Consider the following 17,223-nt stretch of genomic DNA (forward strand, 5'->3'; position numbering starts at 1 on the left):
ACAAAGCCAATACAATAATATTTATAGCATGGAGCCATTACAAGAATATTTATCAAGGCATTATAACTCATCATGTCACTGGCCAAGATTTGAACTTGGATGGGGAAGATAACACCATTCTTTCCAACCACCTGAGATAACCCCAATTGACAATATAAGGATAACTTATGAATAAAACTATTGTATAGGTTATTAGAAAATGATCCGCTATGAATAAGTATGAGAGTAGTCTATTTGTTATATGTTTTGAAGGTTTTTTTGGCATATTTTTTGGTCTAAATTGCTTAAAATTTGGTAGTGGTTTGTTGGCATCACAAATTTCAGTTATGAACTGTGCATAAATTCAAGTGCCCAAAGGGATTTTTAAGGGTGCTAAATCCATATATGCACTTAAAAATACATTTTAAATAGCAAAATATTACAAACCAACCAAAAATTATTTTGCTAATTTTGATAAACACTTCCAAAAATAAAATAGTTAGAAAACACCATAAATATATCACAAAGAGAATTTGAATCAAACTAAAAAACAACTTATGAAAAAATATTCAAAAATATTTCTTTATTCTGAAAAAATAAAAAATAAATAAATCATTATTTTCTTCAAAATGTTGACCAAATTTATCAATTATTTTATTAAATTCACAATATCTTTCTTTTATTTAAAAAAAAAACTTCACCATAACAACACCATAAATAGCAGATCTAGAGTGTGTCCTAACTTTGTTTGTGATTGGCTAAGAGCTCATTTTTCTAGGATATAGGAAAACATGTTAACCACTCAACGACCATGTGAAAGCTTGAATAAATTCTAAAAAAATGAGTTTATCACTGCAATAATGCACACCTCTCGCTCAAATGGTTAATTACGGGGATAAACGTTTCCTCTGCGGAGTTGGGGTGAGCAAACACTGTTCACCCCCAACCAATCACATGCCTCCATTTTCTTCCTCCATGACGCAATCAAAACCTGACACATAGAAAGAGTTTTTGCACGAACACCATTTCACAGGTAATCCGTCATCAGCTCACCCTTGTTTGAGTCTCTAGGACAGCCGGGAAATAGACCCATAATTTCATTTCTAGGTAATCTGTCACCAACCCGCCCTTGTTCAAGTCTCCATAGGAGCCTAGAAATGGACCCAAAATTCTGTTCACTAACCAAACATTTTTCCCAATGTCACCATCCTTCTCGCTATCGAGTCTTCCCTCTGAAACAAGTATTCTAGTCGAGTCTGCCCTCTAAAACGAGTATTCCAGCTAATGTCTAGTCTCCTCATGTAGGTAACAGAAGCAATAGATCCAACAAAATTATGATAGGAACTCTAGTGAGCCTCTCTGTGATTGTTGCTCTGTGTGCATTGTTGTTTTCCTTGAATACATGACGTGATAAAGATCGATGGGGTTCAGACAAGTTCGTCGATGACAACCAACACTGGCAACCACATACAAGTGTTGGAACTTTGAGCAATCCCAAGTTTTTTCAAGAGCCTGGTCCTGTGACCAAGGTGGCTACCAATGATGGGTCAAAGGTTTTGTATTTGGGCACACTTGAGCCTTTCAGAAACATGACTTCTAATGGGTATGGAGATACCCACATAGACAATTCCCATACCCACAACCAATACAGGGGCTAAAAACCCCAATCCCAATACCAAATTCAACATGCCCAATTGCAAACATATTGAAGATCAATTTCTCAAACGAAGTCCTAAAAATGAGTCTCTTCCTCCCCAAGAAAAGAGACCTCATCCTTATAACCATAGTTACCAAGTTCGCCCGAATTCAGGCAAACAATACGGAAATTCGCTGATTCGGTTCGTTTGCCGAACAGTTCGCAAAAATTCAATCTAATTCGTTGCATTAAAGGTTAATCGTGTGGTTAGTGCAATTTGTTAATTCTATGGCGCAGGATGTCTTCTGAACATATATGGAAAATATAGGATTAGTAAACAGTCGTCCATTTCAAAGTCAGTCGAACTATTACCTGTATATTTGGATAGAAGATGGTCGTAATCTTTGTAATTCTCTACGAGGAGTATAACAAAAAATAAATAAATCGATTCCCAAAGCATTACCAATTGAGAGGGTTTCAGTTGCAAGGTTTTCCTCCCAACACACAAGGGACCGAATGAGGGATGCAGAGTGAGGCAGGAGGAGGTCGTTACTTTGTAACTCAATCTAGGTTCGTCATCGATGTTTAGCCAACACATTAGATATGGTACAAACGCAGTTGCAATCAGTAGAAATTTCCAACCAAGTTTCATTGAATAAATATTTCATCATAAAATAATGTATGTGGGTAAGTAAAAGGACCGAGAGAAAGATTATTCATTCGTTATGCTTTGAAAAGAGAGATAGAAGCGGGATGGGATATATAGAGAAAGAAGAAAAATGACCAGCAGAAAAAAGAAAACAAAAATTGAAAATATCAGTGAAATTAGAAAAGATATGTTTTTCAATCTTTAACTTAGAAAATAAAACAGAAAATAAGTGAAAGTAGCTTATTCTTTCTTTGTTATAAGATTCTATGAATAGAAATAAATAGAGTTTGGATAGCATATATAAATAAGGGAAATAAAAAGTTAAAAAAGCAGAATAAAATAGAAGGTAAAATTGATATTAGAAAATTTCTGTTTTTTCAATTTTGGAAACCGAAATGTGTGAAGTAACTTAATTTTAAGTAATTAGTTTTTATTTATGGAAGGATTGATGTTTTGGAGAGAAAAGATGAATAGTAAAATTTTTAGATAATTTTATTTCTAAGATTGTTATATTATTTAAAATTAATAAAAAATATTCATAATTCAAAATAAATTGAGAAAAAATTAATAAAAAAAAGATTTTATGATTTCTATTATCGAATTTTTTATCAATTGATTTTTTTTTTTTTTTCTTCATATTGAATCGAATTCAAATTCGAATTCAAACTTGGTAACTATGCTTATAACTCCACTGATTTATTCGGCGAGGAATCATTTTATCCGCTTCAATGTTTATCCCCTTCTTTATCTCGTAGCCACAGTGGGAGTCCATCTCGATACTCTTGAGTTCATAGTTGTGTAATGGAGATGTAAGTTCTTGAGCTCCACTCCCTGAAAAATGGAATAACTCTAATTTAGCTTGCTTTTAGATCTACTCTTTTCCAACCTCTCTCCTTTTCAAATATGAAACAATCATATGATCTCTCATGTCGAATTCCATTGAACTTGATGACAAGCATCACACAAAGAACAACAATTAGCTAAAACAACGAAAACTTACGAAACACCATGATGACCCGCAAACCAGAGAGAAAAACATAATTCAATTGAATGACAAAGATCATTAGTGCACTTAATGTAGGTTCAACAATGATTCAACATAGCATAAATAAAATTCTTCTAACACCTCTATTGAAGATATAATGCACACTTGTGGAATATATAACAAGGAGGCACTCTAATGTTTAATTTGAGATTTTTTTTTGGAGAAAGAGTACCCTCTGTGATATTCAGTGAAAGCAATATAAACAGGGATTTTGTAATGAATCATCCAATAGAGGTTAGTAAAAAAAACACATGTGTGGACTTAAGCACTAGAAGAGCTAAGTGGTTATTCAATTCTGAATTGCAACCATACGTGGAACATTTCTGTGTTTTCTCTGTTGATGTTTCTCCTTGCTGCTATCATGTTCTCCCACATAAACACATCTCAAATACCATTGAATTCAAGGCCCCCTGTTGTCATCAATTGCGAACAAATCATTGTTAAATAAACTACTGTCCACGATGAAGAGAGCACATGGAAAGTGATGAGCTCGCCACTAACCATATTTCACAGATAAGAATGGCTACTCATCGTTTACATATATGGTACTCAGATTATTTCAACAAAGTTTGCAGTAAGCATTATCACCCACCACACTACATTACTAACTACAATTTTTTCAAATCAAAATTAATTTAGGGTGTATTGTCTATTGACTGATGAGGCATTGGGTTCATGGAAATGTCATTTCATGGTTTGGTACCATGGATTACACGAGCGAAATCATTCATCTCTCCAACAACGAAAGGAAAATTTGAGAGAATATCATTGATGCATGGGAAGCATAGATAGTATGTGGAAGAGAGTATTTCAACATGTAAGATATTTTATGTTTATATGGGTCTTTACATATTTAAAAGAGGAAACCAAAACATTGCAAGTAACTACAAAACTATTGTCATCAAGTGAATGTTTGCCAAACTCATAAGAGGGATTACAAAAAAAAGAAAGAAAGAAGAGAAAAAGGACTAAAGAGCTTAAAAGGAAAAGTTTGCTCCTACCAAAACTTTACATCACCTCACACTTGGGCATGCACACAACACACACAAAAGAATTATGACACTGGAGCTAAAGAACTATGACGATTTTTTGTCGAGCTCAAAGCAACTTTCAATGCCATCTTAGGGAGAAACTACAATATACATTGATTAAAATGGTGTTCCCAAATGGTTGGAAGATAGTTATAATACGTTGGCTATAGAAAAAGAAGAAGAAGATATTTTAACATTCACGAGGCTAAAGATAACCTATGGGATAGATTGCTTCGCCATTTGATTCTTGTATTCAACCCTTTTCATGTGAAGCCTCACAATAAACACTCCCAACTTCTTGACAAATCTCTCGCTGAATAAATTATCCCAAAAGCTAGCTACCAAAATATTTGCATAACTTTCCCGACTATCTTTGAAGACCTCACATTCTAAAATGAAATACTTTTCTGTTTCCACTTAAAAGCAAAAAACACATACTTTTTCTTCTCACACTTCTTTTAGCCTTTTCCAACAACATATTTCACAACAGAGTTAATAAAAATTAATCCTCAACTAAACACTAAGCATAAAAAACCTAAAATTAAAATTAATTAAAATATTTTATAAAACTTCAAAAATATTATTCTGTAAAACATTCCTTTACATTCTTTGCATTCCGCATTTCTCCTACTCCTATCATGTGAGTACCTTTGCACCTCGGGTGCAATTGCTAGGTTGAACTCACATGCAAATACCCCAATAAACGGTCACGCATTAATCCCTCTCCAAATGTCTCACGCAAGCCCCAACACTACAAAGGAGCTTCTCTTAACCCTCGAGCACGCGAGCGGGAGGTTTAGACATATCCACAGGGCGTGGTTGAAATTAACTCCGATCAAAATCCCGCCCGTCGAATTAAAATAGCCTGTGCTTTTTTTCGCTCCTTTTTGTTTCAAATTCTCGCCCGTCCTCTCTGCTCTTCTTTAACGATTTCAATGCGAAATGCCGAGGAACGCTCAGGCTTATTCGAGGGACTCTCAGGTTTATTTCAGGTGAACCTCTCTGAACGCCCCATGTCGTGTTTTGGGCTTTTTATAGCCATATTCTCTCTGAGGTTTTCTATATATGAGTTCTGAGTAGATACTTTGGCAATGCCTCTCAGCATATGGGGTTCAACGGGAAATGCCAAATAAACGCTCAGGCTTATTCGAGGGATTCCCTCTCGTAACCCTTCTTTTCCTCTTGGTTTAATTTATTTAGTAATCTTGCTGAGGTTTTACATATGCGGTTATGTATAAATGCTGTGGTTGTGCCTATGGTTCCTCGATCTTAATAATTGGACTATTTTGTAGCAACTGCATTATAGATTCTCCATTTTGTGTTTTGAGCTTTTCTTGCCATACTCTTTGAGATTTTCTATATACGGGGCTCTGAGTAGATGATTTGGTAGTGCCTATAATTCCTGTCTTAAAAATTGGAAGACGATGCACCGACGGCACTATAAACTCTCCATATTGTGTTTTGGGCTTTCCTCGAGATACGTTGACTAAAAAAAGTTGGTACTGTCGTTTGTTTCCGTTTAGTTATGTAGCTTTGCTCGTCATCCTATATTTCGTTACCCCTCAAGCTGTTAGCCTAGTTCTTACTTTATCAATAACTTCAATCTTTGCTCTCCTTTTGTCTTGGAAATTGGAAACCTCCTAGATGATATTCCCCATATATCTGTTCTAGTTTTAGCAGTTTGGATTAATAGCCTTTTGTTCGAAAATCTATATACGTGACAGTTAAATGATTTTCCTCTTAATGACATTAACTTGTGATGTTTTCATTATTAGTGTTAGATTTCTTAATTGTCTTTTCTAATCATCAAGATTAATGCCCAGCAACAAAAGAAGAGAACACAAGATATAGGCACGCTGCCAAGGCAAAACCCCCCTCGACGGGAAAACCCAGTCATAAGTTCTTCCTTCAATAGATTCAAAAATGAGTCGACCATGACCCTAACAATTTAGACTCAAGACTATCTCCATCCATCATAGCATCGAGACACTAACGAACTGTGGAAGCATCACTGTAATAGCATCAACGAAGTCACTGTACTAGCACCGAGATGAGGTTACTGTGGAGATGTGAGAGCATCAAACAAAGGTCACTGTAATAACTTGTAATCCTATGAGAGCATACCGAACTATTGGGAGGCCTAACACTGATCATAGAGATTATCTTGATGCTTTATCCAAACTCCCTGAAACAACATCGAAATGTCTGCCCTCATCCGAATTTGAATCAGCGAAAAGTCTACCCTCATCTAAACCCTGTGATCATCGAAAAAGTGCAAGCCCTGAAATTCTGATCCAAAAACTGTGTCAAATGTGAGGTCCTCAACCTGGTATATAAGTTGTTTGCCATACGAAAATAGGTCGACATGAGTTGATGAAGAGTTGCGTCATTTAATATTGGGCTGACATGCATATTCATTTACTTGTGTAGGCCAACATGAGATCTTCTTCTAGAATATGAGTTGATGGAGATCCTTTCAACAACAGGGAGACTTCGATGGATGGAGGAGTCTTTATAAATTTATTTTGACAATAACCTAAAGTCTACAATGGATGCTTGACCTATACATTTGACCCAAGCATGAAACCCATGCTTTAATAAGTCAAATTGAATTAATAATAAAAACTCTTTTCACTTTCTTTTGACAAGTACATTACATGATGACTCAAGTACATTAATGAAGACCGAACATAGTTACATTTTCCAACACCTTTTCCTTTAAGAGAATCTTGGAAAGGGCTGCCTTATATTTTCCTTATGGTTTGAATTAAAGTTATTCTTGTTGGTATTTGAGCCCTTTAGTAACATTAGTAAAGAAGAAAAATGCAGTTTAAAAGAGAAACTAAATCACATAACAAGAAACACAAAAATTTACTTAGTAAACCCTTGACAGTGTATCAAGGAAACCTCCATGGGGCAAGGGATTGGAATTCTTATTGCTCCAAAGTCAAGAATGACTCTCCAAGATAAATCAAGCCTTTCGGGCAATCACCATTTTAATACAAAGACTGCGTTACATAACTCCCTATAGTTACACAATTGCCTGAATGAAAAAACTAAATTTACTCAGATAATTACATCATCAATTGTTGTCATTTTTTAACAATTTCTACCTTGACAACAATTTTCCTAATCCCTTGCCCATGTCGATTCATTATTTCTTCGGCAATCCAGGAGAAGCCAAACACCAGCGCGACTTCTCTACTAAAACTGGCTTTGTGAACATGTCTGCATGATTCTCCTATGTATGGAATTTCTTTAGAGCTACCTTACTGCCATCGATCACGTCTTACAAAACTGTACCTTACATCAATATGCTTAGTCTTGTTGTGATAAGCTGGATTTGTAGCCAAATGAATAACACTCTGATTGTCACAAAATACACTCACTTTCTCCTGCGTCCTTTCAATCTCATCAAATAGACCTTTCAACCATATTGTCTCTCTACAAGCATTTGAAGCAACTATATACTCTACTTTAGTAGTGGACAAAGCAACTGTTTCTTGAAGCTTTGACATTCCGCTAATTGCTCCACTTGCAAGAGTAAAGACATATCCTGTACTAGATCTCCTCTTGTCCAAATCACCTGCATAATCAGAATCAACATATCCGCAGACTGAACCTTCACTACCATTAAAGATGATACAATGGTCACTTGTGCCTCTCAAATACCGAAGCACCCATTTCATTGCTCGCCAATGTTCTTCTCCTAGATTTGCCATGAACCCGCTGACAACTCCAATTGCATGTGAAATGACAGGTCTTGTAGATATCATTGCATACATTAAGCTGCCTATCGCATTTGCATATGGTACACAAGACGTATACTTCTTTTCTTCATTAGTTCTAGGACTCAAACCTGAAGAAAACTCAAAATGGGAAGCTAATGGAACATTAATGGGTTTCACATTGTTCATACTGAACTTTTCAAGTATTTTCTCCACATACTTTTGTTGTGATAACTAGAGCTTTCCATTTTTCCTGTCTCTATGTATCTCCATGCCCAAGATATGTTTTGCAACTCCAAGATCCTTCATATCAAGTGTCTTGGAAAGCTAAGCCTTTAACCTGTTGATCTCTTCCATGCTTTTGCTTGCAATAAGCATATCATCAATATATAAGGCCAAGATAATGAATATGCCGTTGAAACTTTAAAAGTATACACAATGATCATACTCACTTCTAGTAAAGTTCTGGCTCACCATAAAGGAGTCAAACTTCTTGTGCCATTGCCTGGGAGACTGCCTCAGGCCATACAATGATTTCTTGAGCTTGCAAACTAATCTTTTGTTGTGACCTTGTACAAAACCTTTTGGTTGTTCCATATAAATTTCTTCATCCAAATCTCCATGAATAAAAGTTGTTTTAACATCTAACTGTTCTAACTCAAGGCCAAGTAATGTAGTTGGTGCTAACACAGTACAAATAGAAACAAGTTTTATGGTTAGTGAAAAAATCTCATGAAAGTTAATACCTTCAACCTGAGAATACCCTTTTGCTACCAGCCTTGCCTTATACCTTTCGATACTAACATCAACATTTTGCTCCAACTTGAAGACCTATTTGCATCTGACAATGCTTCTCCCTTCAGGAAGTTCTACAAGATGCCAGGTTTTGTTCTTGGCTAAGGGATCCATTTCTTCGTCCATAGCCTTTTTCCACTTTTCGCTATCCGCATCATCCACTGCTTCCTAATAACAAGAAGGTTCCCCATCTTCAGTAATCAATGCAATAGATGAAGAAGAATCTTCATACCTTTTGGGTGTTCTTTTTTCCCTTGTAGATCTCCTTAAGAGTGATTGGTTGTTGGATTGGTTCTTGAACTTCGATAGCTTCTTTTGCATCTTCTTCACCTTTTTCTTCAGAAGTTTCTCCCTTTTTTTGACTTTCTGAAAAAGGTTTAGTCTCCAACTGAATTTGTTGATTCAACAATACCTATTCCTGTTCATATTTTTCCAACATCTGATTTTAGAAGAGAAGATTCATCAAACGTTACATCTCTACTAATGACTATCTTACGTGAAGAAGAATCCCACAACCTTTATCCTTTCACCGCATAGTCATACCCAACAAAGACATAACATTTTGCTTTTGGATATAACTTAGAACGCTGATTCTTTGGAATAAGAGCATAGACATCACAACAAAAAATTCTTAAATGTGAATAATCACAAGACTGACCCGATCAAACTTGTTCAAGAATTTTACAATTAATAGCAACTGAAGGTGATTTGTTTACCAAATAACAAGCAATAGATATTGCTTCTGCCCACAACTCCTTCTGCAGGTTAGCATCGCTGATCATGCTTCCGGCTCTTTCCATAAGAGTCTAATTTATGCATTCAGCAAAGCCATTTTGCTGAGGAGTATAGACAACAATTTTATGCCTAACAATCCCTTCATCCTTGCAATATTGTTCAAATTCTAACGAAGTAAATTCATCGCCGTTGGCAATTACATTTAATTGATTTGCCTTTTTTCGTTTCAACCATAGTTTTAAATTGTTTAAAACCTTAAATACATCAGTTTTTATTTTCAACATATTGACCCAGGCTTTTATGGAGTAATCATCAATAATATTAAGAAGTATAATGCACCTCCATAAGATACAATAGGAGATGGTCCCCAAAGATCAGAATGAATATAGTCCAAAATTCCTTTACTATTATGACTTCTAGTTTTAAATTTTTGTTTACATTGTTTTCCATATACACAATGTTTGCAAAAATCCAAACTCAAGGATTTCAAATTAGGAAGTAATCTGCAATTCATCAGTACTTAAAGGCCTTTCTCGCTCATGTTACCTAGCCGCTCATGCCATAGGCGAGTATCTTCTTCTGCCTTCTCAGATACAATCGTTGCCTTAATGACCTAAGTACTTGCTTTGAGTCTGTAAAGGTTTCTAATCTTCTCTGCCTTCATAACAACCAAAGCGCCCTTTGAAACTTTCAACACTCCATTTTGACTTGTAAACTTGTAACCTTTCGAGTCCAATACTCCCAAAGAAATCAAATTCTTTCTCAACTCAGGTACATGTCTAACATCAGTCAATGTTCTAATTGTATCATCATACATTTTAATTCTGATATTTCCCATCCCAACAGTTTGACAAGATACATTATTACCCATAAACACATAACTACCATTCACAACTTGATATGAAGTGAACCAATTTTTGTGCGGACTCATGTGATGAGAAGCACTAGAATCTAACAACCAATTTTCATAATTTTGAGAAACATTACAAACAGGCAAAGCTTCATCTACCATACCTAATTCAGCAAATAAAACTTCATCAATCATACCTGACTCAACTTGATTTGCTTCCTTCTTTGGGTTTTCAATGCACTCCTTTCTTTTCCAACGATCTTTCTTGAGATGTCCTATTTTGTTGCAGCACCAACATTTGGCTTGACACTTCTTGACTTTTGACTTTGATTTGGAAGAACTCCTTGCTTTCTCCACTCTTTCCTTGGACCGACCTCTGGCTAACATGGCTTTTGGTGCAAAAGTTTTAATGCTAGACTTCCTCCGTACTTCTTCAGATAACAAAGCTCCCACAACATAATCAAATTCCAAAGATTTGATTGTGCTCAAACTGATAGAAGTCACAAAGTGATCCCAAGACTCGAGCAAGGAACATAACAAGGTAATAGCTTTATCTTCTTCTTCAAACTTAACATTCATATCTGACAACTGACAAATAATTGTATTAAATACATTTAAATGTTCTGCTATTTTAGCACCCTCCTTCATCTGAAGGCTATACAGTTGCCTCTTCAAATAAATTCTATTGGTTAAAGATTTGGTCATATACAATGTTCACCCACAAACCTGCTACTGAGTTTTCTTCAATAATGTTGAAGAGAACTTTATCTGCAAGGCCTAACCTGATAGTATTGAGAGCTCGAGCATCCAATCCTCCCAATCCAAATCTGTCATGGAAATAGTTTTTTTTTTTTTTAACTCCATCTAAAGCTTTGTGCAACTCTTGTTGCACCAACAAATCCCTTACTTTTAGTTTCCACAATGCAAAATTGTTCTTATCGGTGAACTTCTCTGCCTCAAACTTAGCATTAGTCATTTTAGCCATTTCTTCCTACACGAGCTCTTTAAATTTTTTTTCTTTATTAATGACTAGGTTCCTTCAAAAAAATCTGCTAAAGTTTCCTTTCTGCTTTCACTAGGGTTTATTTTGATTTTTGCTCTCAGCTAGGGGTTTTCAACAACTTCTTGCTTTTTGAATTTTCAAATAGTTTTTCTTTTTTAAAAAACAAACTACTTCCCCTTCTTTTTTGCAGAAATTCAAACTCATAACTTTTCTTTTAGAAATATTACTTCAATCTCACTGTTTGTTCACAAAAAAACAATTCTTCAACAAAAAATTTCTGCAAACAGTATTAAAAAATACCTGTTCTTTCTACAAGCAGTGGCTAGGATTTCAAAAAATAAATCCACTTCCTCCAGTGACTACTTCGGCCCATTTCTTGAGATTTTTTTTTTTCTTTTTTCAATAAAATTCTTCCTTGGTGTGGCTCGCTTCCTTTTTTCAGTCAACGATGGGGCTGTCTCTCCTTCTTAGTTTTTTCTTTCTTTCTTTATCTTCAGTCAGCGACAGGGTGAAGTCTCTCCTTTAGCGTCAGCCGATCTCTTGTACGCAGAGCGATTTCTTCTCGACTTTCTTCTGCATGGCCTCGTTATACAGGCTACAAACATGTGGCGATAAGGTTTCTCCTTTGGTTGTGGCGGTACGACTTTCTCTGTCGGCAGTTGCTTGAAATCGGTTTGCTCCTCTGCGACCTCCTTTGCAACTTTCTCTGCCAGTGATTGCTTGAAATTGGGCTGAACGAACCTTCTAAAAAATTTGACCTCGAATCGACCCGTTATGTTTGAGGCTCATCGACGTCTCTGCTTTTGTTAGCTTCGACTCCCAAAACGACAACTTAATCATTGGCTCCAAAAAATAAATTTTATGACCCGATGACAGGAAAAAAAGCGATTGTTCAACTCCTTTTTGGTGCGGCAGGGGAAAAACGACGGCTTTGCTATGCGACTTAGGTGGCTCTGCTCACTCGGCTCCTTCTAACGACCCTTGCCAGACTTCAATGAGTGGCGGCTTTCTAAGTGCTCGATGACAGACAAGTTTGATGACAACCAGGTTTCTTGATCATTCGATGGCAGACTCAACTTCTTACCAGTGGCTCTATGGATGGACAAAGTTAAAAAAAATAATTTAAGCTCACAACCCTCACAACCAAGCTTTGATACCACTTGTCAGTATTTGAGCCCTTTAATAACATAAGTAAGGAAGAAAAATGCAGTTTAAAATAGAAATTGAATCACATAACAAGAAACACAAAAATTTACGTGGTAAAACCTTGACAGTGTGTCAAGGAAACCTCCACGGGGCAAGGGCTTGGAATTCATATTCCCCCAAAGTCAAAAATGACTCTCCAAGTTACATCAAGTCTCTTGGGCAATCACCATTTTAATACAAAAACTTTGTTACATAACTCCCTATAGTTACATAACTGCCTGAACGGAAAAACTAAATTTACTCAGATAATTACATCATTAACTGTTTTCATTCTTTAACAATTCTAAGCAGCACTCACTGACTGAATAAAATCCTTGCTGGAGGCAATTGCGGATTAAACTTAAGGGAGTTTTGGGCTTTGTATCTTCAAGTTCCAATCAAAATTATATGTCAAAGTGATTAGGACCTGTCCAACATTTATACTGAGAAGCCCATCTTTCACCGTGTACTTGTGAATGATTCCGTTAGTGCCTCATTGCTTTCCCTTCCAAGTCTTCAGGTGTGCTTGGAATTCGTTAGATTGGGTTGCTAATACAATTTTCGAGGAAAATAACTGTCTAGCTCGTAGAGAGGTAATTGCTATTGTGATGTTATTGTCATTTATGCGGCTTGCATGCATTATAGTTGCCTTGAACCTTGTTTTCATTTTTTTTGATGTTTGGAGTTGTGCAAATTGAAGATTTAGAGCAGGCAAAAACAATTTCGGGCTCATGGTTTTCTTTGCATATAGGATAGATAAAATTTGCCAGATTGTAGCTGTATAGTATCTAGTCTCTTCTAAATTTTTTCCATGTCTGTCACATTTACCATGTCCATGGAACTTATGGCTGAGCATTGTTGTAAGTTAGCAGTAGACATATCTGCATGCATTTTTTTCTTGGTGACCCCATAACAAGTTGTTATGGTGCTCCTGTGCGTGGTTACAGGAAGAGAAACATATTGAGATCTAAGGAAGCAAAGAACTTCGTTAATTTTCATAATCTGAAGCAAATCATGGTGCAATGTCAGAAACCAAAGAAGGTTTGAATACCTAGTTGTGTTTGCCTGAAATTACTAGGCTTACAACCCTCTGACCAACTTCTTGGAGGAGAAGAAAACCTTTGACCATGTTGTTATTTATTTAGTAACTATCACCATGGTTTTAGAAATTTCAATTTACACATGCCTGCATTGTTTAAATAACTCCACTTTGAAAATCTTGACTTTCATACATGAAAGCAAATTTATAATGATTAGAGAATTTTCTCTAGAAGTGAGTTACCAAATGCTGGTGATAGTTTTTGTTGGTGTTCTTGTTAAGGACAAATGGGTGCTTGTCCAAGAGATAATATAGTCAGTCAAGAATAGAATTTTTGTCCCTTCTGTGGGGTGATTGGAATTGTTATTGTATAGATCATTGAATGGGAATGACTCTTGTATATCTGTATGAGATGCTATTTATGAATGACGAGGTCCTCTCATTTGAGTCACCCATCAAAACTTCCATAAGTTTCTTTGATGGCAATGCATCTTAGGCAATTCATCCACACTGTTTGGGCAGTGAGCACCAATGGTAATCCAAATTTCGGTATGCACTCAAGATGATTTCTTATTATAGGTGTCTCTTTCACCATTTCATGGGGCACCACATAAGCAACCACTTGCTATTCTTTTAAGAGGTCTTGTGGATGGGACAATAGGTGTTCCACAAGGACCACAGGCAAGCAACAGTGGAATCAGGCCCTGTACACGAAAGTGTAGGTGGTCCTATCGATGGTTATTTATCACATCACCAAGAACCACATCATACACTCAAAAGTCTAGGATCTGGTTTCAAATTTGCTGTTATTGAGAATGCAGGAAGTCAAATGTTAGTTGGACCTGTCTGAGGAATTTGACCCTGTACACGGTAGTGCAGGTGGTCCTATCGATGGTTATTTATGATTTATCACATCACCAAGGATTACATCATACACTCAGAAGTGTAGGATCTGATTCCAAATTTGCTTTTATTAAAAATGCAGGAAGTCAAACATTAGTCTGATGTTTAGTCTCAAACTACACTATTGGCTTTGGTATTATGCGCACATACTATTGATTGCAATTTTCATTTAAAATTATTGATTTTGTTGCTTGCTGAAACATTTTTATTTATTTAGCTAAAACTAAAGATATGGCTCATGGAGGTTAGGACTCACCATCCAATATTTCGCCCTTAGAATAATTTTGGATTGTTGATTTATGGGCTTATTCTTTATCCGACATACATTGTGGAAGGCGTTATGAGCTATTTATATTTTTCTTTTCACCCATAACAGTTTGTATTGAGGCTACAAAAAGTATGGGACAATTGAGCCCACATTAATGTTTTGTATGTATGTGCAAATATGTGGGATATGGAAAATACAAGATCCAACATATCCAGAAAAATTAGAAAGGTTGCACTTGTGGAAAATGCGAATCTAGATATATTTGGGATCTAGGAAATCCATAACATTTGGATTTGGATATATGGGATGTGGAACATCCGTTAAATATCTAGATTTGGATATACGCAGGATTTAGGACATATATCAGACAACCAAATCTAGATTATCTGTGACATTTAAATGTCATGCAATGTGAAAGGCTTGGATGCTCAAATGCTCAGACACTGCTAGAAAATTTGGATATCCAATATTTGGGAAAAGGTAGTTCGAATGCCCAAATACCTAAAGAAAATGAAATAAATAAAAATTAAAATCAATATGAAATAAAAAATAAAAAATAAATAAATATTTAAAATAAATAAACAAATAAAATAAATTAAATAATGAGAACTTGATGGGTGCTGAGTCTTTGAAACTGGATTTGTTGTTTGAGGGCCACGTGTTCGAATCCGTCGAAGCAGACTCGATTCGACCTAATTTGTGTCCAGATTTCGTGACACGTCATGTTCGAATGGGACACAATCGAATTTGGATTGTGTCCCATTTGGACACAACATGTCACGAAATCTAGACACGAATCCGGCAAACTGCGACCCGCGTGGCCAAAAAAGGGCAGAAATGCCTCTAATTTTTATCATTTTGTGTCATTTCTTTTGCAATAGGTGAGCTGTGGGTTTGCTGTTAAGAGTTTGGAGCAAGGAGCCAAGGGTTTGGAGTGTTTTCAAGGAGATTCAAGCAATAGGTAAACACATTTCCTCTCTATTTTTTTTGCATTTGTATTACAACAGTTTGTATATGCGTTTCTTTTACAAATTTGTGCATGTTTTGTTTATTTTTTTACAATATTCATGGCTCAATCAAGGGCGGTAGGTAGGGGTCAAAGGAAGGGGAAAAATGTCCCGATTGGAGATGCCCCTCCTCCCCCAATTTCATCAGATTCTGCTGCAAGTAACGTTGAGGGAAGACTTCCTCCTAAAGGTAACATTGAGAAATACCCCTTGTGGAAATATGTCACAAGAGAGGATGGGCCAAGCAGTAAGGGGAAGAGAGGAGGAAATGTGATTAGAGATGCAACTTTTGCCACAATACTTTCACAAGCACATATTTTCGTGTGAAAGGCCATTTGTTGGCTTTACTAGGTTGTGGAATTGGAGCTTGTACACAAGTTTCTTTACCAAAGAGAAAAGAAATGGAAAAAGAGTTCACTATTGGTATGGAAAATGTAGTTGCAAAATAAAAAAAACCAAGAATGATGACCCCCTTCCATTTTTGAGGAAAGACAGCAACAAATTTCCATTTGAGAGTTCTATTGGGGGACAAGAAACAAAAAGAAAGGCAATTTCACTTGGTCCAATGGACAAGATTTTTCAAAAAGAGAAACGGGAAAAGCTTGATCTCACCATTGCCTTTTTTCTAACAAAATTTCATATTCTTTAATGTTGCACACTCACCTCTATTTATTGAGATGTGTCGAGCTCTAACTCACGGGTCTCCATCATGGTATGTGCCTCCTGGTTCAGAGAAGCTTAGAACCACATTGTTGACAAAGGCAGAAAAAGAGGTGCACAAAATGCTCGAGCCTATTAAAGCATCATGGCCAACATCTGGGGTTAACATTGTTTCTGATGGATGGACAGATCCAGCACGACACCCACTCATCAACTTCATGGTGTCTTCCTTGAATGGTCCAATTTTCTTGAAAGCAGTGGATACACTTGGAGAATACAAGGATGCACAATATATGGGTGAGTTGTTTATTAAAGTTATTGAAGATGTAGGTGTTGATTTTTGTGTGCAAATCATTACAAATAATACACCTATTTGCAAGGTTGCTGGCATGATTGTGGAAGCTAAATATCCATAAGTGTTTTGGACACCTTGCATCGTCCATTCATTGAACTTAGCACTGAAATCCATTGCTTCTGATGTGCTTTGGATTGGTAACATTATTGAGGATACACGACATATCTGTAACTTTGTACAAAATCATACAAATGCCCTCACTATCTACAAGGAGTACATTAATCTATCATTATTGAAGATTGCGGATGCACGATTTGCCTCTTCATTCATCATGTTGAAGAGGTTGAGGGGGTTAAGACCACTCTTGGGACCATGGTTACTTCAGAGTTTGGTCTTTTTGGAGAAAGACAGATCA

At 36.2% G+C, this 17,223-nt stretch overlaps 1 protein-coding gene across 1 annotated transcript in view; it reads left to right on the forward strand.

Annotated features, from left to right (window-relative positions):
* Window positions 1-5,012: 5,012 nt before the first annotated feature.
* Window positions 5,013-17,223, forward strand: part of LOC149160234 (uncharacterized) — a 192,106-nt gene continuing 179,895 nt past the window's right edge. The window contains exon 1 of the mRNA XM_089434550.1: window positions 5,013-5,332. The gene's annotated coding sequence lies outside the window, so the exon portion shown is untranslated. The remainder of the gene's footprint in view (window positions 5,333-17,223) is intronic.

This window comes from Pinus tabuliformis, chromosome 5_2, assembly GCF_031772625.1.
Source record: "Pinus tabuliformis cultivar Carrire ecotype Pingquan chromosome 5_2, CPIR1, whole genome shotgun sequence".
NCBI classification, from domain to species: domain Eukaryota; kingdom Viridiplantae; phylum Streptophyta; class Pinopsida; order Pinales; family Pinaceae; genus Pinus; species Pinus tabuliformis.